At 39.4% G+C, this 24615-nt stretch overlaps 1 protein-coding gene across 3 annotated transcripts in view; it reads right to left on the reverse strand.

Annotated features, from left to right (window-relative positions):
* The window catches only part of ERBB4 (erb-b2 receptor tyrosine kinase 4), a 932247-nt gene that overhangs the window by 582160 nt on the left and 325472 nt on the right, over positions 1–24615 (reverse strand). The window lies entirely within an intron of this gene.

Here is a 24615-nt window from a genome sequence, read left to right on the forward strand (position 1 = left end):
TGCCCGGCCACTCTGTGCCTGCATGCGTGCTACCCAGAGGCCTGGAGCAGCTGGGGGACAGGGCCACCGCCATCTTTGTTGGGTTAATGTGCATACTCACTCCCGATTGGCTGGTGGGTGTAGTGAAGTGACAGTCCATTTGCATGTTTCTCTTTTATTTTGTGGATACTCTACCATATGTAATAGGCTGCATGCAATGGATGTTCTTGAGGAGCTTACACTGTGACAATATCATCCTATATAATAAAAGCCTAGCAACCGAACGGCAGAATGACCAGAACGACCTGTTGACCAGTCACTATGACATGCATTGACAACCAGGGGACAGACACTCAACTCAGGAGATGCCCCCTGGTGGTCAGTGCACTCCCACAGTGGGAGCGTCACTCTGCTGACTGGGATGAGTGGTGCTCCCACAGTGGGCTGATCCCCGCAGGCCATGCCCCCACCAGTGCACAAATCCCAGGTACCGGGCTTCTAGTATAGTCATAACGTTAAACATACATGTATCAAATGACCCAGTAATCCCATTTATACATATATTCTTAGAAAATGAAAGTTATGTTCACATACAAACATCGACATGAATTTTATAGCAGCTCTACTCAAATTAGCCAAATATTTGCAGGGGTGCGAGGGGCAATAAATGTCCTTTGATGGATGAATGATAAACAAGCTATGATATATCCATTCCATGAATATCTATAAAAAGGAACAGAAGAGTGACATGTCAACATGGAAAATTCCCAAAGGCATTATGCTGACTGAAATAATCCAGGTTCAAAAGGCTGCATCCTACATGATTCCACTGATACGGAGTTTTGCAGACCAAACTACAAGGATGGAGAACAGATCAGAGGTTTCTAGGAGCTGGGTGGAGTGAGTGAGGGTTTGATTGAAAGACAATGAGGGAAATTTGGGAGATGGCTGAACTTTTCTGTATACAAATCATGATAGTGATTACTTAAGTCCATACATGGGTTAAAACTCAGAGAACTTGCCAAAACCGGTTTGGCTCAGTGGATAGAGCTTCGGCCTGCGGACTCAAGGGTCTCAGGTTCGATTCCGGTCAAGGGCATGTACCTTGGTTGCGGGCACATCCCCAGTAGGGGCTGTGCAAGAGGCAGCTGATCGATGTTTCTCTCTCATCGATGTTTCTAACTCTCTATCCCTCTCTCTTCCTCTCTGTAAAAAATCAATAAAATATATTAAAATAAAACAAAAAACTCAGAGAACTATACACCAAAATGTCAATTTCACTGTATGTAAATTAAAACACACATTCACATTGGCTTGTATGTATGTGTAACCAAGTTAAATATGTCCCTTTTTGTAAATCACAAAACATTCTCAATCTATTTGTTTCTGGGTAGTGTATGCTTTTGTCCCCTTAGGAATAATTTTTGTTCCATTTTGAGTTGGATAATATTGTTATACTGGTATATATATATTTTAAATCATAATGATATTTGTATGATTTTTCTCCCAAACCTGGCTTCATTGCTAAATCCTTGTAATTTATAATTAGTTCTTATTTGATTTCCTTAATTTATTCAGTCTTCAATCATATCATTTTATTTTGCTTTCTTGGCTGATACTAGTCAGTCTTTCTAGGATAATTGCTTTTAATTAATAGGCATAGCAGTCATGCCTCTCTTTCCTAACCTTCATGAAATGCTTTCCTTGGCCCAGAATTTATTTTATCAATTTAGATATTCTAAATCTGCCTTTACTAGGTTTTTATTTCAGATTTGAATGTTGAAGTTTATCATGTACTTTTAGCTACTTTTGAAAAAAAAAACACGTTTTAATTCATTAGAGTGAATTATTAATGTATTCCAAATACTGAACCATTCTTATATTCCTGGAATGAACTATGCTTAGTACTCACTCATTATTCCATTAATATGCCTCTAAGTTTATTGCTTTTATTTAATTTGACTTTTTTAAATATTAAAAATATCTAATAATGATTTTAAAATATTTGTATTAGATGACATTACACATGAAAAGATAAATAATGAAAATTGATTTAAACAGGGGCAAAAGTAGGTTTATAGTTGTGAGTATGCAAAACACTAGTATTATTTACTAATTATTATATTATTTTCCATATAAACAGCTATAAAGCTATTTTTGCCCCACCTGGTATTTCAGAAATTTTGCATTTTATATAATTAACTTGAAAAGTATTAAAGAAAAAAATTGCACCAAAATAGTATTTTTTTTCTAATTTACATTACATAAAACTGGATACAAAATAGTTTTCAATGCTAAAAATAAGTATCCTTTTAAAAAAAAATGACCCTATAGTATATTCTTTGAATCTTTATATTTTACCACTGTTTTTATTGACCCCCAAAGTAAGAACACAGGATATTAAGTAAAAAACTTTCTAAATGATTCTTGAGCCAAAGGAAAAGGGCATTTGGCATCACAGATCTTCACTAATAGATCTGTAGCTACAGAAGACACTGGCATTCTATACCACAGACTGATGAAAACTAGTGTATAGACTATATACTGCTATGTGCTGATCCATTTAAAATCCAATTGATCTCTATTTTACCTCTTTTGTTTATTTATGCTAGTCTCTAGATGTCCTCAAAGTTGCTTAAACTACTAAAGCATATTGCAAGGGAGAGCAAGCTCATCGTTGGAGATTATAAAAAATATGATAGATTTAAAAATTATACATGATTATCTTAATTTACAAATGATATGCTTTGTGAGTAGTCTCCTCTAATCTAGCTTTCCCATATAATAGGTTATTCTTGTAATTATTTTTTCATTTTGTATTTCAAAGATTAGCTTAGTAAAATTAAAATAACTGCAAATAAATTTAAAAGGCCATCAAAAGTGACTTGTAACTACTCGCATATAAATTTTCATTCCTGTTACTCACTAGTTTCCTGCTTTTACATATTTTATTGGATTTATTTCTTAAATTATGTCTCCTAAAATCCCTATGATGAAAGCTTCAAAACATAATAGAAACACTTCACAGACTTAGAAATTATATTTCTGTCATCTGCCCTCGGAAGAAATAATACATCCCCCTTACCCACTATCGCCACAATTCCCTCCCAGCCGGTTTTGTTTTCTTTTTTCATCATCTTTCGCACCCCCTTTCCCTCCCAAACCCAAAGAGCACTTCTTATTTACTTTGTAGTATTTTGTTTACTGTGAATGTGCTAGGTCCTTAACTTTAATGTAGGTACTGGACTTGACAAGCAATTAAAGCAAACAATTTCCACTCATCAAGGCTGCCAAATTAGTCATCGGCCATCTGCCCCATCATCTGGCCCTCCTTGAAGTCTTGCTGTGAATCTGGACGCACTCACTCAGATTAAGAGGGACCGTGCAAACCTCCAAACCGGTGAAATGCCACTGGGAGCTGAGTGTGTAAACGTGAGCAACCATCTTTCTTCGCTGGATTATCATGCCTTCAACCATCCCCTTGTGCGTGATAAAAACCAGCCTGCCGGTGATGCCTTACCACTGCGAGACCTTGGCCACGCACTGCAACCCAGGTGGCAGTTTGTGGGATATTTCCCCCCTGTCAGAAGTATTTAAAGGAAGAAATTAGACTAGATGTTCTTAATGTGATGCTGGCTCTTACAACTCAAGGCTGGTTTCTTAAACAATGATAAATATGTAACTTAAGAAAAGGACCAGGGCCTTTCTCCTGCCTTGGTTTGAGGATGAAGCATTCTTTGTGATTCTTCCCATCAGCAAATGTTCATTTGGCTGATAACATGCAATATAATGAGTGCTTTCTAGGGACATTCAAACAAACTATATCACAACTGGAAACAGCAAGTGGAGTGGGCCTGTTGTCACCCACATGCTCTTTCTCATGGGTCCTCTTTCCTTAAGGCATTCTCCAACCTACGGCTGCTCTGGGGAGACTGGTGCCCTGGCGCAGACGCAGTAAGATGCCAGTCTTCTGGGTGAGACAAATGTCACGCAAGGTGGGGCACATGGTTTGGCCATCTCAATGTAGGCTGCATTTTTTCCCATATGCACCCTGGTTCTTAGCCCTTTTGCAGTGATTAACCTATGAAACCGTAAGTAGAGGCCTTGGTCCACTGTCCAGGACCAGTCATCCAAACTGGCTCATTCAAGGTAAAGTTGTGTCTCAATAACTAAAAAAAAACCCTTAAAATTAAAAAACAAACCAAAAAAGAACAACAATGTGTGCTATTGCTAGACTTGGGCTACAAGGAAGGGGTGCAGGGGGCAACGTGTTGACTGAAGATCCTTTACTGTATCTTCAGTTAAAGCTCACGTAAATCCTAATCTGAGACCACCCTCTAAGATTTTTGGAGGTTTTTATTTGGAATTCTTTGTCACATAATCTTCTTGGATAACAACAACAAAAAACACTCATCTAATAGTGGTATAGACTACATACTAAAATATGTCAAGTTGTAATTTATTTTAAATGGTTTTCTCATAATGCAAAGTCTGTTATTCTGGAGATCAGATTCTATAATCTCCAGTAGTTTGGTCCCTTTAAAAAGTTTTAGATGAGCTAGAGCTGTGGGTATTTATTTTCACAATATTATCATTTGTAATTTGTAATAGGTATTTGATAGGAGACAGAAATCTCTAGGTTAATCTCTGTCACTCATTCATTCTTTCTGTCATGCATTTATTCAACTAACATTAATTGGGTAACCACAATACGTGTGGCTTCAGGCTAGGTGTGAAAGAAACAATAAATAAGATCCATGTCTCAAATTTATAACAATTTCTGATAAAAATCTTATAAATAATAATAGTATACACATTTAGTTAAGCTGCTAGTAAAGATAACTTTTCCTGACTTTGATTCACTGTCAATAAACAAGATTCACAATGTCTAAATTCATCTTATCTGCAATAAAAAATGAATCAGAAAAGATTTAAGTTGTTTTGTGTAATACAAGGTGGACATCACTGTGAGAAGCAATTTTCCAGGAGGCCTTTCTCTATAACAGTAGTAAATGATGTTGCAAATATATCCAGCATCATCTATGTCTGAAGAAATACCACATCTTACAAATGCTTTGTTCAGTTAGCCAGGTTCATTCTTATCTTTGACTAGGTTCTCATTTACTTGTCAAAGAAGACAAAAGGAAATTTGTCTGATACAGACAGACAGACTTATTTTTCATAACCACATATTCTATTGCATACTTTTTAAAATATATTTCTTTATTGATTTCAGAGAGGAAGAGGTAGAGAGAGACAGAAACATCAATGATGAGAGAGGATCATTGATTGGCTGCCTCCTGCAAGCCCCCTACTGGGGATCAAGCCCACAACCCAAGCATGTGCCCTTTACCAGAATCGAACCTGGGACCCTTCAGTCCACAGGCCAATGCTCTATCTACTGAGCCAAACTGGCTAGGGCTCCATTGTATACTTAACTGTATGATACAACATGTGAGTTTTTCTTTTTGGATTTATTTCTTTCATTTTATTTAATTCAGATATAAGATATTATAGTTTTGAGATATTGCCAAGACATGCCACTACTAATCTGGCCAACAACTTCCCTACTCATTCCACAATCTTAAGGGTTAGTTAATGGGGCATCTGATAATACTTAGACAGTCACTTAATTTGGACTCTCCCCCTCTCATTTTCTATTCAATATTGAATAAAGAAAAGAGGTGCAAAGATAGCCAGTTACTCAGATAAAAGTCTAGTCAGCCTACTCCTCTCTTTTCTAAAACCACCAATCTAAGTCACACACAATTCCCATAAGCACTATCTTCAGAATGTCTAGGGGACATGCCGGGCATTCTGTCAGCCACATCTGACTAATACATCTGTCCTTCAAGTCGCCACAGCTTCTATATGATATTGCAATATGCTTCCATCTGATATTCCTGCCTGCCTTCTTGTCTTCTTAGTCTATTGTTTATCAAATATATTTTATATGTTTTAACCCTTAAACCAAATCATTTATCTCCTTTGCCCAAATATGCCCCAATGGTTTCTCATGTTAATCAGAATGTAAAAGTCTTTATGTTGATCTGTAAGAACCTCATGCAATCTGAAGCCCTGCTCCTTTCCTGATGTCATTTCCCATGATGTCTGACCACAGGATGATGTTGCTTATTATTGAACATCTCTGTAAGTTTCCAAATATTTATTATCAATAATGAATTTGTCTCCTGGAAGAGTAAACAGACTGGCGTTGGTCTGTATATAGTACTCTGAATAGCGCTTTTCTAAAACATTATACTTTATACTTATCACTACTGGCCATATTATATCTTTATTTAGAATACTAGAGGCCCAGTGCATGATTGAATCATGCACGTGTAGGGTCCCCTACACGCTTTCGCTTTTCGTGGTGGAGCTGGGTGCCTGTCCGCTGGTGCACCAGGCCTTTCAGAAGCATCCGGCCTGGTGCCAGAGCAGACAGGCACCCAGCTCCCCCACTTTTGATGGTCCGCGGCCGCTGAGGGGGGCTACCCTGCTGTTGAGAGGCGCAGGGGGCGGGACTCCCGCCCCCTGCGACTCTCAATGGCCGCTGAGGGGGGCTGCCGCGGACACCTGGCTACCCTGCCTTTGAGAGGCGCAGCTGGGTGTCCGCGGCAGGCCCCCTGGCCGCGGATCTGGTCGTTGAGAGGCACAGGGGGCGGGAGTTCCGCCCCCTGCGCCTCTCAACAGCAGGGTAGCCCCCCTCAGTGGCAGCGGATCCGTGCCTCTCAATGGCCGGATAGGCCACCCCAAGTCCCGCCCCCCAGCCTCCCGCCGCCCAATCGTGGGCGTAGCGGAGTGATGGTAATTTACATGTTACTCTATTATTAGATAGGATAAGCTCTATGAGGATAGGAAATCCATTTTGTTTACTTATATCTATAATAATAAAAGCATAATATGCTAATTAGACCAGACATCCTTCTGGACAAAGCCGGGGCTGCGAGGGAAGCCCAAGTCCCGGGTGTCTGCCAACAGCCAGAGGGAAGCCAGCCCGGATCCCGGATGCCAGAGGGAAGCTGGCTCCAGCAGCCGGGAGAAGGAAGGCCTACTCTTGCACAAATTTTGTGCATCAGGCCTCTAGTCCTATCTAATGCAAATTAACAAATGTGGCGGCGTCCATAGCCACAAGATGGCGACACCCAGTCCTCTCAGCCCTGCCAGAGTCCCTGGACTGGGGTGGGGGTTGGGGGGGGCAGCCACTGAGAGTGGGCAGCATGAGTGGCCTGGCGGAATGCTTGCTTCGTCGCCGCAGCGATGAGGCAAGCGGTCCGCGCCTGGCTGCCGATGGGCCTCTGGCCAGGCCAGGGTGTGGATGGGCCTGTGGGCCGCGGAGATCCTCTGGGCAGCGGGCTCAGAGCGGCCAGGCCCCGCAGAGAGCTACTGGCGCATGGATTTGTGCGCAGGGCTACTAGTATACATATAACTTCTAACTACTTGTCCCATAATAGGCAAGTAGTTAAATATTTAATGATTGGATAAATGGATGGATAAATGGATGGATGGCTATTGAAGTGTTAGAATTCCTAGCTCATATGTAAACTAAATGTTATTTATCAGAATGTTACACATTAAACAATCTTTAAAGATCATCGAGTCCGGTTTATACATAGAGATGAGACAGCAGAGATAAGACATGTTAAAGTACTCAACAAAGGTTACAAAGCTAGTCAGGGGCAGAAAGCGAATAGACCCTTCATTCTGGGTTGAGTGAACATGCAGAGTGCCTCGTGTCACACTGAGGGCTTCCTGAAACTGTCCTGCTGCATGAAAAGGGTTCCCAAGCACACTATTGTGCAGCTGGTAGAAAAACAATGCCATGAAATTTGGCAAGGGTGCTTCAGAACATTTGTCTAAATAGCACTAGTCGATTATATAATTAGAAAATGGGTCCTTAGCAACATCTTTTTATTTCAATTCCTGGTTAAATAAAGTTAAATGTAGCTTTTAAAAAGGAAACTTTGTTTTTATAAAGAGTCTGCTTAATAAAAGCATGCATTACATGTATACAGAAACTAATATTACATAATTAACATAATGTTGTAAAAATTCTAATAGAATACTTCAATCGTATTTTTAATATACTACTGAAATTTAAAGAAACTTGTGAAGATTATTTTGTAAACAAGGAGTCTTTCTGTAATGCAAATAATCCCCTTTTAATTTGACTGTTTAGTAAATTCCAATTTCAAAGATCATGTTTACTTAAATATATGCACACCTGCAGTGGCACTTAACAATTATATGACAGTTTAATGTCAGTGGATTTGATTATCAAATTTTTCTTCTGGCTATTATTATAATTAATAGCATTTATAAAGTGTTTTATAATTTATAAGGCAGTTTTATTCATATTGACTTTTTTGAGCCTAAATATATTTAAGAGATGATTTTGTAAGAGCCAAAATTATTAGATTAAGTGCCAGCAATTTAAACTTTGGGTATCCTGGAAAACATTAACTTCTGGGAAAGATGTTCTGAACTTTTTTAAATCTAGAAATGATAAACATTTCCACCAATATCATTACCTTGATATTATAAATGAATTACTGAGAAGAAATAGCACAAATGGCATTAAGTAAAAATCGGTTGATAAAACTTTTCTAAACTCATGGAAAAAGTGAGAGGGGACAATAAGATCAACTGATTGAATTACAAGCCTGTTTTCCTCTTCTTTGCACATTGTTCAAACAAAAGTTAATTAGAAACAGGAAAATTAACTAGAAATCAATCAAGGATAGAAAACAGCTTTGAGCACCATTGCAACTCTGGTCATCAGGGGCTTCTGTTGGATATGGACCAAAGGGACCAATTTTATTTTTTCTAAAATCATAACTTTACTTCAGCATGAATTCTCAAATGCATGTTTCACTACCATTTATACACATGAGTTCATCGTCTTTGGATATTATGTTTAATACTAGAGGCCCGGTGCACGAAACTCATACACAGGGGTGGGTGTTTGTGTCCCTCAGCCCAGCCTGCACCCTCTCCATTCTGGGATCCCTCTCACAATCCAGGACTGTCGGCTCCCAACTGCTCACCTGCCTGCATTCCTGATTGCCCCTAACCACTTCTGCCTGCCAGCCTGATCACCCCCTAACCACTCCTCTGCCAGCCTGATTGATGCCTAACTATTCCCCTGCCAGCCTGATTGCCCCTAACTGTCCTCTCCTGCAGGCCTGGTCACCCCTAACTGCCCTCCCCTGCAGGCCTGGTCACCCATAACTGCCCTCCCCTGCAGGCCTAGTCCTCCCCAACTGCCCTCCCCTGCAGGTCTAGTCCCTCCCAACTGCTCTCCTCTGCAGGCCTGGGTCCCCTTCAACTGCCCTTCCCTGCAGGCCCGGTTGCCCCCAACTGCCTTCCCTTGCAGGCCTGGTCCCTCCCAATTGCCCTCCCCTGCTGGCCATCTTGTGGCGGCCATCTGTGTCCCCATGGGGGCAGCCATCTTTGACCACATGGGGCAGCCATCTTGTGTGTTGGAGTGATGGTCAATCTGCATATTACTCTTTTATTAGATAGGATTACTAATTCTTCATTACCTATGGAATGAAATCCTAGTCACCTTTGTTATTCAAGATTTTCCTTGAATTGAGATTCTGCTACAATATCCATTCAACCTAATCCAAAGTTATTTTTCAAAACAACTCTTCAAAATAATCAAAAGATGCTTTAATTGTCATCCATCACTCAACTCAGACACAACTGCTCCTTTACTTTTCAATTTGCTCCTTTCACCTCACCGTGAATACTCCCAAAGTCATTAATAAAATTCATATCCATCACTATCTCCAACACCGGCCTAAATAATTTTATGTCTTTTAAAGAAAAGGTCTGAACTATTCACTCAATTTACATTTCCCTAAAATTTATATACCAAATTTATTTTATTTTTATATTTTCTATGTTCTATTATTACTAGTTAGGGAGACCAGATACAGTACAAAGGTTTGTAGGTTTTAACCTAAACGAGTTTACTGCAACCCGAACAGAGCAAATAATAATACCAAAATTAACAGGTGCAAGAATACAAAGTAAGACACTGGACTTAATATTGCTTAAATCTAAATATGTTTTTTTTTTTAATTCTAGTCTTAGTGTTTATCTTATTTAACAGTGGATGTCTCACCTTTATACACCACTTCTGTGGAATTCAAAAGAAAGTCTTTTAATTGAATGTTTACCTCAGCAACCTTCTATAAATTTAAGAATACTTGTGTTGTTGTTTTTTTGTAAGCATATGTCAACATTTTCTGAGTAAAAAGTATGAGTGCATACATAAATGCATTTTCATTGTCCATGTATATCATTATTTAAAAACTGTGTTAGTAACAGCAGAAAAATTCTAGCAGGTTTCTCAAGCTGCAGGCCTCTGACTCGTAAAGTTTGAATGGTATTTTCATTTCCCAGAGATAGATACACTAGTGATTGTAAAATTACTATTCATTCATCTGCTACTAGAGCCTCCTTGTACCTCATGAATATACCATCATATTCCTCAGTAAATAGTATTTGGTACCAATTACATTAAATTTCAGGATTCTTTAGTATAAAATTAACTTTCTTTCAGTATCAAAAGTATTTCTTATGCCATCCTAAATTTGCTTCACCTTTATAGGAACTAAGGATAAGGGGGGAAGACTATCTATAATAATAAAAGTGTAATATGCAAATAGACTGAACGACCAAACAACAGAAAGACCATCAGGACGACCTTCCGGACTACCAAGTTATGACACCACTGGTGCCAGGTCAGCCAAGGCAGGTGCGATTTCGATTGGTCAGGGGCCCGGCCATCGCCCCATGATTGCCCTACAGAGGAAGGCCCAGGCTACCCGGCCGGTGGCGCTGTGGCAGGTAGCCTGGGCCTCCCTGTACGGGGGTGATCCATCACGGAGCCCCGGCCATGTGGACAGGGCCTACCTCTTTGGGGTGATCCATTGAGGAGCCCCAGTCGGGTGGGCAGGGCCTACCTCTTTGGGGCAATCGATCACAGGGCTCCCAGACTATGAGAGGGCACAGGCAGGGCTGAGGGACACCCCACCCCAGAGTGCACGAATTTTGTGCACTAGGCCTCTAGTTGCTTATAAACGCCTCTGAGGGTTTTGCTACACATTGTTATCCAGTCTTCCTGTGACAAAACAAAACAAAACAGAAAGCTAACTTAGAGATGCCCAGTCCACTTACTCAATAACTTGCTACCTAATGCAGCCAACTCAACAGCCAAGTGTACAGGCTTGGCTCTGCCCACGCAGCCTTGAGCCCTGCAGCCAGCACACAATAAGCACAATTGCCTGGACTCTGTCTCTGGTACCTTCTAATTCCTATGTTCTTACATCTTCACTTTGCTGACCTGTTTTAGAACTCTCAGCCTCCTGATGATCTCTCCTCTTCCCTTGCCTCCTTTAAAACTGCCCCCACTCCCCGTATTAATCCAGTTCCCCTTCTCAGCACTGCTCCGGAAACCTCTGCTCGAATTGGCTCTACCCTAATTCAGGCCCAATGAGCCTGCTCCTAACCTACACCCATGGGGACCCCGAGGGGAGAGCCCACATATGCTTCCCAGTGAGTCTCTACTGGGGGGCCAGGTTACTGCTTCCTTTCTCACCGAGGAGGTCTGACGGAAACCTGAAGTTTCATTTAGCTTCACCTTATCCTGACATATAGATAGCATGGCTTGACTTAGCTCTGGCCAGTATCTCCAGCTTTGGACCTAAAAATTTAGCTGAAGCAAGCAATTAATTATTCATTCTAGTGCCAGCTCTATTTTTAGACTGGGCTCCTCAATAGCGAAGTGCACACCTTGTCTGTTATCCTGAATAGTCACTGACTGGGAACTGCTTTGCCAGTTTTTATTCAGTTTCCTGCCTTCTGTTGATATCACCCTGTTTTCAACCTCAAAATTTAAAAAAATAGGCCAATGCCAAAAATGGTTGACAACAGAAATCTAGAAGCATATGGTACTAAGTTCGTAGAAAAAACAATCCTTAGCTAAGTAATAGTCTTCATCTGAAAATATGTACAATTGCTTCTCTCTCTCCTTTGAAAAGTCAGCCCACTCAAGGGCCAAGCGTCGCCTGGGGACTTTCACTTGCAGAACGCATTGTGTTGGCTCAGAAGCAGTGAAATTCCATAGCAACAGGAGCAACACTTAAACTTCTCCAGGACTCACTCCTCCATTATTTATCTCTGAACAGCCAGGGGGCTTTCTGCAGGGAGGCCCCTAACTACTGCAAGCATTCACTCTAGTTAATGCTTCTTAATTAACACTGCACAAACACCGATTCTGTGTGTGCACTGAAGTCTTTGTCCGCCCTGCATTTGCTTTCTCAATAGACGTGGAAATGTGTGTGCCAGAATGGTGTGCCAGACTTCCCCTCCCCACCCCAGTTCTCCCTCAACACCCGAGGATTGCAGTTCAAAAAGACACTGGTTAAAATAGGATAAAACTGACATGGGGACTAGGTAAAGGAAAGGAATATCTGGGTTTTATTTTTTTTTAACAGAAAAAAAGCCTTTGCTTGTTAGTATTTGCACACTTTTAAAGTAAGAGTTATAATAGTTTCGTAATACTTGGATTTTTCCATAATACAATATGTGGACCTAACCTAGAGTCCCTTAAACATTAGATAAGATGATCTCTAAGGTCACTTCCAGTTCTAAAATTCTATCTGGGGAGCCTCTAGGTTGCATTCCCTAATGGGACATCAACTGAGGATTATTATTCCAAAGCACACAGGATAAAACTCAAAGAATGCAACTGAGATACAAATGAAGCATCCACAAATGCTAACTACTCTAATGCCCAAGTCTTAAGATCTCTGTGTAAACATATGAAAAAGAAAGAAAAGAAACATCTACTCAAGCAAAATTGAATAAATCGGGGGTGTATATGTTGAAAATCTCCTTCAGGGTCTGACTTCTCAGAAAGAAAATTATATCTACTATAACAAAATCCTGTTCATCTGAGAAACTTTGTAAATATTTGTTTTGCTATCATTTTCTGTTTGAAGCTTAATGGTGACCTTGGATTGAGAAAACGATTTCCTGAAGCACAGTAACATTGAGTTTCTTCACATTTGCAATAGTGTGAAGGCACAGGCCTTAATCTTCTCAGACCAACCGCCTCTCCTGTGATCTGGATTTCTTGATCCTTCTAAGATATGACCAATAATTGCTGTGATGTCATACAACTAAGTTGTGGCATTCACACTGTTTATTTTATTGCCTTTCTGCAGAGTCTGTGTTGGAATTTGCATTCACTATTCATGAATAATACCGATTACCAAACTTAAAGGTTCTGCTCTATTACTACACTTATCACCAGGGGGCAGCACAATTCCCAAAGAACATTCTTCGGACTCAGAGAAAAGTTACCATGGAAAAACTGGTACAAAACACCGGAGCAGTTTTAGGCATACACGGAATTATTCCATTTTTCTCCTGCAGACTAAACACTAGCTGGATTCAGGGAATCATATCTACAAAGAGCAGTATGCATGTTAGCAGGTCCCTCCAGCGACACCTAGCATAATTCAGAAGCGGAGGAAGTATCATTCAGTGTGTGTGTGTGTGTGTGTGGGGGGGGGGGGGGTTGTGTATTATCACTGTGAAGTACAAGAAGAATGAAATTATTATCATTTTCAGGATTCCATTTCAGTTTGAAAATAAATGTGACAGCAAAGCATACCAAATGGCATAATTTTTCCCTGATACCAAGGGAAAGAAACATGAGAAATACAAGTGCACCGGGTGCTTTACAAAGTACTGGGATGAAGGAGGGGTGGAGAGGCAAAGAAAAAGGGAGACCTCCAAGATTTAAAAAAATGCTTGATATCCTTAAAGAATTTATAGACCAAACATACCACAATTTGGTCAAGTCAATAAACTGTTGTATTTTATCTTTAATTTTGATTTGCTAAATTTATATGAATGACATATAGAAAGGGTGGTTTACCATTAGTTTGTTTTTCAAGCCTTACATATTTTCAAAACCTAACTGCTGCCTGAAGTATCATCTTTAAAAGTTTACATACATTCACACACACTTTTATTTATGTTAATTTTTTTTAATTTTTAATTTTAGAGAGGAAGCAAGAGGGATAGAGAACTAGAAACAGCAATGAGAAACATTGATTGGCTTCCTCCTACATGCCCCCTACTGGGGATCAAGCCCACAACCCAGGCATGTGACCTGATGGGGAATCAAACCAGTGAACTCATGGTTCATAGGGTCGATGCTCAACTACTGATCCACACCAGCCGGGCCACACACAACTTTTAAACCATCAGGTTCATTTCTTGAATTCTTTTTACTTTTTTCTAAATTAGTTATTGTCTTTATGGATTCATAAAATGAAATAATACAAAGCTAAAAGGCATTATAAGTTTCACATGAAAATAAACAACTTATAAAATCCAATCACATCTGAAGGCAACAAAGCCTACAATATCACCAAAGGAGAAAAAATATATTTTGCTCACCTACACAGCAAGATAGAAACAGAAGCACAATAGTATATGCAGTTGAAAATGTTTCCCATGTTCTTACTCATTTACAAGAGACATCGAAATGTTCTTATATTTTAAAAAAATACAAACACATACACACCCTATGTCCCTGCTTCTTCAGTAAACAATAAAATGGCTTTCTTCTTTCACCCCCAAGTAGAATTCATTCATTCTGTTTTATTCAGAAGCATTATTTTTTGATACTAAAGAAATGCTGGCAAGCAGAAAGCACTAAAACAATACTACTCTAGCAGAAGGCATGCAGCAAGTATTTGTTCATGTATGAAATACCCCAGATCACTCGGAATCAGAGCTGGAGATGCAGCTTTTAAAACGGGAGTATTACTTCCCTCGGGCTGCCATTATAAAGTCCCACAAAATGAGTGGCTTAGAAAAATAAAGGTAGCCTTTCAGTTCCAGGAGCTAGAATTTTGAAATCAAGGTGCTGGCAGGGCCACACCCCCTTCAAATACTTCAGGCAGGATCCTTCCTTGACTATTCCAGCTCTGGTGGCCCCTGTCATCTTGGCTGTGGCAACACAAGTCTACCTCCGCCCCCGTTCCCACAAGCTGTTCTCCCTGTGTCGCCATCTTCACACCACTGCCTTCTTCTAAGGACACCAGTCATATAGGAGCAGGGTCTACTCACTTCAGTATGAACTCGTTTTAGCGAACTACATTTGCAATAACCAAGTTCCAAAGAAGGTCGCTCTGAAGCGTTGGGACTCAGGACCTCAACATACCTTTCTAGGGGACACAAGACAGACCACAACTAGTGACAGTGACTTTCTCCTCTTCTGCACTTTCATGTTTCCCTCAGCCCGCCTTTGCCTACCTTGCTCCCTCTACGTTGATATCCTTTTGAGACTCTGCTGTGGAACACAGACTCCCCTCATCCCTCTCACCCCCTGAGATGAGCCAGGATTTTGCTAGACCCGCTAGACTCATTCTGCTTGTGCTCGGTGTGGCTGTGCTAGTCATACAAATTAGCGTCATTTGCAAGAACTGCTTACATTCATGCCTAATTATCATGCAGTAGAATAACAATTATGCATATCGTTAAATTCATGTGAGATAACCTTCAGTGTAAGTTTTATTTGATTATAGCACTAAGCTCCGTTCATGCATGCTTGAACTTCATAGTGGGTTGCTCAGGAAGAATGACTGTCTCTGCCACTTAAAAATAATGACAGTAATATTGGCCATAACCCTTGCCTCCAACAGAAATATTGCTTCCATAGCGTGGTGCCCACCTTGGGAAAGGTTACTGCAATCAGTTGTGTATTAAATAAAATCAATATTTTACCCATTAAGTATGAATGAAAATGTTCTATTTTATTCAACATTCTCAAGCTTTCTAATTTGCATTTGTTTTTTCTGACTGGAAAGATACATAGTTTCACAGTATTAAAGCATATGATATTGTGGTTGAACAAATATATTCTAATCTACTCATTAAACTTTCTAGCTGTAGAATTTTTTTAAATGCTGCCATATAACAATGCATAAGTGCTCTATGTTCTGTTTTCACACATTTTTGAAGTTACATTTTTTATTTTTAAATCATATGATGTAGCAATGTGATATAAAAGCAGTGATGTCACTGTATTCAACATCTAGTAAGTATCTTGGCATTCATTTCATATACACCAACTCATTTTAATCCCCCCAGGAATATAATTAGGTGGGCATTTAAAATTATATATATTTCTTTAAATTATAAAAATAATAATTTTAGAATACTTAGAAATATAAAGCAGTACAAATAAAAATGATCCATAATCACACCATCCCAAACTAGCTACTTTTAACATTTCTGAATATTAATGCTACTAAACTTGAAAGTCCCTAGTTCCACTCATATTCCAGGCAATCTTGGTCATTTTATTCCAATTTATCCAAATGAGGATCCTAATTTACAAAAAATATGTAACATGGCTTTAATTTAAAGTGTATCACAAACATTTATTCATAAAAATAAGCAATTAATAGGTCATATGGCTGTATTTGGTTTTTGAAAATTTAAAATTTAAGTCTATTTGGAATTCTCAATTTTTGCAAAGCATAGTTAAGAGGTCTGCCTCTAGATCAGTTTTCCTGTGGTCAATTCTGTTCCATTATCTACTACTTTTCTGACCTTGAGCTAATTTCTTAATTTTTTCCCTTGGCTCAGTTTCCTCTATTAAAGGTAGTTAAGAATATCTTCTAGAGTTGTTGTGATGATGAAATAAAACAATCTACATAAAATATTCGGCATACGTAGTACCTAGTGCATCCAAGGGCTCAAATAAATGACCTTGTCAATAATCACGTTTACAGAATGTGTTTCTTTCTATTGCACCCATTTGTTGACTCTCATGGTTTTCTTCTTTCTCTCTGGACTTTCCCTTCTTTGTAACTGACTCTCCCTTTGCCTTTCAACTTAAATGTTTTTCTGTAGAGCCTAGGCCCTCTTCTACATTCTCTCCCTTCACTCCCTGGACAATCTCATTACTCTCATCTGTATACTGATGGTGCCGGTATTTCTATCTCCAGGCCACATCGCTCTTTCTGAACTTTAGCCTGTATGTCTAATTGCACATTTCCACTCCAAAGTCTGAAAGTGCTTCAAAACCAACAGGTCCAAAACTCATCCTTGGGTCAAAATGAGCCTCTCCTCCTTCGTGCTTTCTCATTCAGTGAATGACCACCAGTAGCACGCAGCTAGTCCCGGCTGAATGCTTATTATCAACTCAGCACTTTCCTTCACCCCACAGCAAAGGCATCACCAAGTCACTGTGATTTTATAACTAAAATAGCATTAATTACGTTTATTTCTCTGCAACCCGACTGTCTCTTCCTATTCTGCACCTAGATTGCTTTAGCACCGATCTAAACAGGATTCATCCAAGCCCTTTTGCATAAATCCGTGAGAATTTTTTAAAACATGAATTAAAAAACAATGAAATCTGGTAATGCAGCAGACCCTACTTAAAATATCTCAATAGTTGCTTGAGCTTCTATGATGAAACACTTTAAAGTCATGCATCATGTGATCTCTCCTTTACCTGTCCATCCTTACAGTTCACCTACCCCAAATCCATCCTTACACAATTAGCACTCTTCACAGAACCATCCTGAACTTCTCTCAATTTCAGGTGTTTACACACTTCTTACTGCAAGGAACACTATTATTTCTACTCTTTCTTTATTAATCTAACTTCTCAATCAATCTTCAGGTCTCAGCAGATGGACAAAATATTTTTAAAAGGCAAAAATCTATTGCTATAGTTCCTGGGTTCCAGTGAGCACACTAACAGCCACAGTAATGATTAGTTGTACATAAAATGTTTTTAATAATTATTATATATTGAAATTCAATGGAATGAATGATCTACATTATCCAAATTCCACATGAAATAAATATATCTATGATTATATATAATCAAATTCAGACTTACCTGGCAAGTTAGAGTCTATAGAAGGAAGTAATATCAGGTGCGAAAATGCACACGTTAGTTTCAAGAAGGAGACACATCATACCATGTTTCAACACATTCCGCCGCTTTGTAAAATTAAATCAGGCATAAGCTGATGAACATTCTTAGTCTCCACCACAGTGAGAACTACAGAAAACAGCCATCTCTACAACAGGTATATGTATTAGGGGGAAACCCCTAAGGCTTGAGTTTCCAGCTAACATCGAGTAGGTTCTTAATTTGTATTCCCCCAAAACTAAGAAGAATTTTACAGTATTTTCTCCACCCCTAGAACATCTTAACATCCTACATAATAAAAAGGCAATATGCAAATTGCATCACTCCGCTACGCCCACGATTGGGCCGGCTGGAGGCGCGGGGGGCGGGACTCAGGGTGGCCGATTGGCTGGCGGTAGGAGTGGGGGGCGGGGACTCGCGAGTCCCCGACTCCCGCTCCTCCCACCGGCCGTTAGGCCAATGCTGCGGAAGGACCCATGGGACCGGCGGAAGACGCTGGTGGTGGCCGATTGCGTGGCTGCTGGCAGCAGTTTTCCGCCAGCACCAGTTTTCCTCTGGCCACCGCCGATCGGAGCGCCTCCTGGATCGGAGTTCCTCTCGGGGTAGCCGATCGCGCTGGCGGGAGGCGCTCTGATGGTAGGGTGGCCAGAGGAAAACTGGTGCTGGCGGAAAACTGCTGCCGGCAGCCAGGTGAAAGTCTATTGCACGAAACTTCGTGCAACGGGTTTCTAGTATGCTATATTCAGCAACTGCATTTCCTGCCAGGGATACGAAATATATAGATCATTAGCAAATTTATTTTTGTTTAAATACACTTGAAAGTCTACTCTCAAGAAGTGAACATTAAAAGGGAGATTTCAACATTCTAACAATGAGGTTAAACCTCTTTTCTTTAGGTTTTGGGGCCAAAGTAATCCTATAACAAATGCAGTCTTTATATACTCTAACCTTCCTGCACCTGACCCTGTGGAATGACAGTCACACTCTGCTTTTGCACTCGAGGACAGCAGATTGGAAATAAAGCACAGCTCAACCACTATGTCCTCTGCTTCCCACTCCCAGATTCCTGATTCCTCCAGTCCTGGCTCTTAGCTGAGGGGTATTGGATTTTGTTCCCAATTCCTCCATTCTGACCCCAAACTGCTTCTTGCCCCTCCCACCAAATCAGGGGTGGGAGTTGTTGATTTCCTTTGCCACTTGACTTTGCACTTCCCCTCACGAAGGCAGGCTGTATTTCCACACCAAATTGATGCTGGATGTGGTCTTGTGACTGACATGATTTGGCCAACAGAATGTGTGCAGAAGTGAGAGTGCTAATTCTAGGCCAGGGAACTAAGAGTTATTGCATGTTCCCTGTCCCTTGATATATTTTTGTAATATATATTTTTATTGATTTCAGGGAAGAAGAGAGAGGGAGAGAAAGACAGAAAAATCAATGATGAAATAGAATCACTGATTAGCTGCCTCCTGCATACCCCACACTGGGGATTGAGCCTACAACCCGGGCATGTGCCCTGACTGAGAATTGAACCATGATCTCCTAATTCATAGTTTGATGCCCAACCACTGAGCTACACCAGCCGGGCTGTCCCCATATTTTGCTTCTATCAATCCCACGAGAATAACAGTTCCCAAGACACTGGAACAAGCCCAGATTAGATCAGCTAAGCCATGCACGTATTATTAAGAATAAAAGAATTGTTTCAATCCACTGAGATTTGAGACTCTTTGCTACTACTATGTAAAGTGTTAACTTATATTCTACCAAAAATCTTAAACTTTATTTGCCTATTTCCTAAAAATATATCTTACCAAAACCCCAATTTGTTTTTCTTCTGGGTTCCCTATACATTAATCCCATGTCAACTTTCCATAGCCCCAAATCCCTCTGTCCAATGTTAAAGGCACCTGCTTCCCCAAATGAGAGGGAACACACGGCTGCCAAAGAGACAAAGGCCTCCTTCCACCTTGACAAACAGAGACCCTGAAACATCCTTCAGAGGCTACTCACTGACCTTCAATAAAAGCCATGCTCTTTGAAAAGCAAAGAATCTATGAAGACCTATGAAAAGGAAAATACAATGTGCTATGACCAACCTCATATTATGTTTATTTTTATTCCTTTTAAATCACACTATTATAATGTATGCACATAAATATGATACAACCATATCACACAGAGCTCCCATCTCCTATTTTTAATCATATGTTTTTGTGGCACATTCCAGTGCACAAAGTATTGTCACTCCATTGTTGTATATGAAATAATCTATTCATTTTCCTGATAAAGAAAGTAAATGCCAAATAACTCTTAAAGTAGCAACAATAGGTAACATTCATTGTGTTCTTATGGGTGCCCAACTCAATGTCAAGCACTTTACAGAAACTGTTTCATTTAATCATTACTAAATGGAAAAGTACTATTATTATCCCCCTTTTTTAGATGAGGAAATATAACTAAGAAACTAGCAGAGGCCACATTACTACTAAGTGTTGTAGGCAGGTATTGTGCAGCTCAGACTTTTGTATACATTTATGCAATAAATATTTAATAAATCTTTACAACATGAAAAGTAGTGAGATCCAAAACCTAGACTCTTAACAGCAAAATCATACTAATTATAAAGCTGAGATTTCTGTGTAACTTCCAAAGTGGTTCTCAAAACTGGTATACAAAAGTATCACTTAAAATGTGTATTGAAAAGTCAATGATTCATTAGATCTTAAAGGGGCTTGTGTTTTTAGCAGCCTCAAATTTATTTGGATGGATGTAGCCAATTGAGATCACAATGACCCCAAAATGTACCCCTGATGATGCTGGGAAAAAGAAAAAGAAAGACAATACAATTAGCTTTTCATAAAGCCATATATGTTTGTATGTGGGTGTGTGTTAATATATAATTTTGCAGAAGACAATGCAAGTGACCTTATGTTAGTTATACATCATAGGGGTGAAGAGTTTGGTCAAAGAAACTCCTAAAACTTAGAATTTTTGGTTTAGGGCTTCTTTCAGTATACCATTCTTTAATAGATAATAACTGTCATTCAAATACAGGGGGCTCATTTTCTATACCCTCCAATAGTCTTCTATAGGGGCAGTTGGGGTTGGGTTACATTGTCTTAACCTGAAATGTGTAGAATCACCATAAGAACAAACAATAAAATGACTTGCAGAGAAAAAATAATAAATGCATTAGAACAGAGAGAGTATCAGAGATGATCTCTCCTCTGGGTGGGTATAGAAAAGGGATTATTAAATGGAGGAAAGCTAGCGTAGAACATGTGATTCTATCTCAGTAAAGTTAGGTAGATTGCAGAACTGTAACTATTCACCTTAATTTAAGAATGTAAGAATATGTATAGAATGATTCATTTTAAAATATAAAATTTAATACTCATGAACTATTAATGACTTGATGCTTTGAACATCTAGCATAATACCTACTATGTAACCTCTCCCCTACACAATAGTCAGAAAGGGGTCATTTTAGAACATATTTCTAGAACACTGTCCCAGGCATTTTAGCCCCAGAAAAATATTTGCTCGATTAATGAGTGACTAAATGAATGGATGAATTGCTCAGCAATAGCCATTCTACCAGGGATACTTATCTTCTGTCCCAACACTGAGATAAAAAGGATATAACTTGGAAATAGAGTGGGAAGAAAGTGATCTCCATGACTTACATATTTTTTTAACTGACCCACAAACTCTGACCATGCCAGCCCTACGTGAATGTGTACAGAAGCCATTGATTTCTTCTATAAATTAAGGAAGCTGTGGATTTCGCATAGAAATGCTCATTTTGTGTGTGTGTGTGTGTGTGTGCATGTATTCTGTGAGTGTCCCGTGGATTACAATTTATTTCAAAAATAAATAATTATGTGGATAGATTTCTATATACATTGCCCACTTAAACCTATGCAGCATAGTACTGAATATGCTACAAGTTTAAAAGCCCACATATTAACATAGCTCAAAGGTATGAGTAGGCTAGTTCCAGTTGAGTGGCACTTAGTGTGGATTTACTCACTGCAAGCCGTCCTTGATATGTTGCCTGTCTCTGCCTGGTAAATGGAAGTGAAGGTCAGTGAATCTAATTTGACAATAATGAGTCTGCTCTGCAATGTGTTACAATATTGTGCCTCTCCTTTTTTTTTTTAAAGATATCACCCAATCAAAAAGGCTGTTCAATGACACTAGGAAAACCCCAGGAGACCCGGGGAGAGTAATAGAACAGTACTCTCTTATTTTCCTTTTTCCAATAATGGAGACAGCAGAGGTTATGAACATGTTCAATATGCATTAGAACAAAACACAGCCTGATCGGAATGTTTTAATTAATAACAATTATCTTCTGCTGCATTGTGATTCCAGCCAGGTCTCCGAGCATGAAGGAGAAACTTGACACTCCTGCTTCTTTGTGGACAGAGAGATTTTAAGCAAAGTTAATGGAAACTCAGCGGATGAGTGGTGCCGCAATTCAAATGTACTGTAAAATTACTGAAATGATTTCAATGTCACAGGACCACACTGCGTTGCATTTATGATTATTACCTCTTGCTGTGCTTTAGAGATATTTTGTTAGATATCTAAAAGTTTGTCTTTGAAAAAAAATGTATCTTTCAGAGAAAAAGGATAATCTAATAAATAATAAATCATTACTTCTATAATAATTTCTATATAAAACATATTATACACATCCCCTAAATATTCTCTGTATATGTGATTTCTGCATATAAACATTTCTATACTAAGTAACAATAATTATTATAGAAAAGATGCAAAACCTGGAATGTTGACAAAAGATAGGGACCTCCTAGTAGCCACACCAGGCCCCAATGTCTGCCAATCTTGTTCTACATCCTAAACGTTTATTTCTTTTTAAAAAAAAATGTGTTTTGATTGATTTTTAGAGAGAGAGGAAGGGAAACGGAGATGGGAAAGAATCATCATTTGGCTACCGCCTGCACAGCCCCCTACAGGGGATCGAGCCTGCCACCCAAGCATGTGCCCTTGCCAAGAATCGAACTGGTGACCTCTCAGTGCACAGGACAATGCCCAACCAACTGAGCCACAGCAGCCAGGGTTCCTAAGTGTTTATTTCACAAAGGATAATTCTGGAACCTAATATGTGAGAATCACATTTAGTACATGTTTAAAATACATATTCTTGGGCCCCGCCCCCAGACGTTTGGAGTCAGTATCACCCGGGAAAGAGCCCATAAGTCTGTGTTTTAACAATCTCCCCAGATAATTCTCATGTACACTAACACTCGAGAAACATTGTTCTTTACCAGAGGTTCTTAAGCGGGTGGCCACAGAATTCAGGATCTATGAACTTGGGATGGGAAAAAAAAAATGGTCCTTAATTTCCATTGGACTCTAACTGAAATGTAGCACCCCCTTCAATTATGAATGTAGTCATCAAATCATAGTGGTGTTAAAGTGTCTGAGACAAGAGAAATTATCCCATTATATTATAGTTTTTAATGATATCTCCAAATTTTATTGACATTGCTACTTTGAAATCATGTTAGTTATAAGAGTTCCTAATGTAATGAATTCTGAGCACATATATTATAATATTAAAAAAATTAATAATATTGTGATACCTGCATTTCAGTATGACTGGCTTATTTTGTCATTCTATGTGTTTTATTTGATGTATGTGACATTGTATTTCTGAACAGAGTGCGCAGGCTTCGCACGACTAGCACAAGCCTCCATGACATACAGGAAGGTCAAGAACCGTGCCCTGTTTCTCCTGGGCCTTATATTGATGCAGAGGGAGGAGGAAAGTGTAGAGAGAGCTAAATGCAAACCATGTCTCTGATTCAAACAAACCCTCCCTGGCATTTCCTCTGAGCGGACATAGACGTGGGAGCACAAAGGAAGGTGACATGAAATTCCAGTGTGTGTAAGAGAGGTGGGAAAAACAGCAAAGGGAAGCGGGAACACCTGTCAGTCACGACTGGCGTATTGGCTGAGTTCATCAGCAGGGGAGCTGGATTTGATCAGTTCTGCCGTGATTAGTGTCACTACAGTCAAGTGTAATTTCTGTATAAACAGAAATGGTGGATAGGAAAATAATTCAGTCCATCCCTCTAGATTGTCTTAGTGCAGACATCAAAATCGTCAGCCCAAGGAGGGGAAAGCACACATACCCAACCAAGCCTGTAATTGTATTCAGCACTCAAATATTTCAAACTGTAGAATATTATTTTCAACGTAAAACCAAAGGAAAATCAACGTTGATTGTGCAGCTTAGCTCATTGCGAAAACACCATTTGTTTATTTTTCATTGTCTTCTTTGGTAAAAGTAAGTAAACAAGCTTTATGTTTTATCACGTTCACTCGTAGAATATTTCCTTTAAATATGCCTCTTTTCTAATTCCTTAGCTTAATGAGCGATCGGTCTTCCAAGCAGTTGTCCAAGACAGAAACCTGAAGACATCCTTTTCCTCTTACATGAAAGTGATCACTTAAGTCCTACCTATTAATTTTATCTCCCTAATATTCCTGAAAAGAATACACTTCCTTTAGGCCCTCTGTCACTAGGTTAGTTCAGACCATCATTGTTCTGCTTGTCTTCAATCTTTCCTCCACATGTACATTACAATGATGTTTTTAAATGCAAGTCTTG

This window comes from Cnephaeus nilssonii, assembly GCF_951640355.1.
Source record: "Cnephaeus nilssonii genome assembly, chromosome: 10".
Lineage (NCBI taxonomy): Eukaryota > Metazoa > Chordata > Mammalia > Chiroptera > Vespertilionidae > Cnephaeus > Cnephaeus nilssonii.